Consider the following 392-nt stretch of genomic DNA (forward strand, 5'->3'; position numbering starts at 1 on the left):
CTCCAGCAGCTGCTGAGGTTCTACAGCTTGTCTGTCCTGGGGGTCTTCTAATGAAATTGTTCTTGAGCTTCAAAAAAAAAAAAGAATGACAGAAATCCGGATGCTAAGTATTTGTGGGAATAACAGACCCCTAGAAGTCCCTCTTATTTACTCATTGATGTGATGCAACACTCAATTATTTATTTGTCTGCTTGTTTATTTATTTATTGTATATTTGAGACAGGTTCCCATGATACAAATCAAACTGTATTCTAACTTGCAGCAAATTGCCTCTGCCTCCCCAGTGCTGGGGTTAAAGGCTTGTGCTACCACACAGCGAGGGGCCCCGAGAGCACTAAGGCAGCTGCTTATATAGGGAATTGGCACATGGGTTGCCCTGTGATTGGCTGCCA

Source organism: Microtus ochrogaster, chromosome 10 (genome assembly GCF_000317375.1).
Source record: "Microtus ochrogaster isolate Prairie Vole_2 chromosome 10, MicOch1.0, whole genome shotgun sequence".
NCBI classification, from domain to species: Eukaryota; Metazoa; Chordata; class Mammalia; order Rodentia; family Cricetidae; genus Microtus; species Microtus ochrogaster.